Here is a 619-nt window from a genome sequence, read left to right on the forward strand (position 1 = left end):
TTAAGCATTAAACATCTATCTTAAAATGTAAAATATATAATATAAGTAAATACACAATTTAAAAAAATGGAAAAAGTACATTAAAATCTAAATATCTATTTTAAAATATAAAATATAGATATTACTTAAATAAAAAAATATAAGAAATGGAAATAAACATTTTAAAAAATGGAAAAAGTACATTAAGATTTAAACATCTATCGTAAAATGTACATTCATCTTAAAATGGTAGTAAATTATATAAAAATGAAAATACCACATTAAACAAAAAAAAATAAAAATGTATAGTTTTACATCAAGAAAGTCCCTATAAAATTCATTATTCTATCAACATCAACCTCACACCATCAAGGAAAACTTCAAAGCACTCAAGCAAAAAAATGGTTCCACCATCAACTCTTGCCGTCCCAAAAACCTTTAATGACCTTGAAGGAGATTTTTTATAACAACGAACTTTTTGTTAGGTGGATTCATTGTTGGAAAACCCGCAACTTCCAAAAGCCAAACTTATTCATGGGAATTGAATTGCTTTTCATAGACTCAAAGGTATTATTACAAATTTAAATTAATCTAATCCATAATTTTATTGTTAATATTCATACTAACTCTTTCATGATCA

Source organism: Brassica oleracea, chromosome C6, assembly GCF_000695525.1.
Source record: "Brassica oleracea var. oleracea cultivar TO1000 chromosome C6, BOL, whole genome shotgun sequence".
NCBI lineage: Eukaryota > Viridiplantae > Streptophyta > Magnoliopsida > Brassicales > Brassicaceae > Brassica > Brassica oleracea.